A 234-nucleotide genomic window follows, 5' to 3' on the forward strand; every position below is an offset into this window, starting at 1 on the left:
AGATCCCAGTCTGCGGGCGCACTGTCCCTGGAGTCACCCCCGGCCTCGCTGGTTCTCGCGGCTGCACGGGTCTCGTTCCTGTCGTGTCCGCTCTGAGCCCTTGAGTAGAGGGCTCTTAGTGATGAGAGAGCAGCTCCTGTTTGATGGTGGGCGCTGGGTGAGCCCGTGCCCACCCCACACTGTGCCCACCCCACGCTGTGCCCACCCCACGCTGTGCCCACCCCACGCTGGCCC

At 67.5% G+C, this 234-nt stretch overlaps 1 protein-coding gene across 1 annotated transcript in view; it reads left to right on the forward strand.

Moving 5' to 3' along the window:
* The window catches only part of WDR61 (WD repeat domain 61), a 20,382-nt gene that overhangs the window by 14,918 nt on the left and 5,230 nt on the right, over positions 1 to 234 (forward strand).

This window comes from Myotis brandtii, unplaced genomic scaffold (genome assembly GCF_000412655.1).
Source record: "Myotis brandtii unplaced genomic scaffold, ASM41265v1 scaffold439, whole genome shotgun sequence".
In the NCBI taxonomy this organism is placed as follows: domain Eukaryota; kingdom Metazoa; phylum Chordata; class Mammalia; order Chiroptera; family Vespertilionidae; genus Myotis; species Myotis brandtii.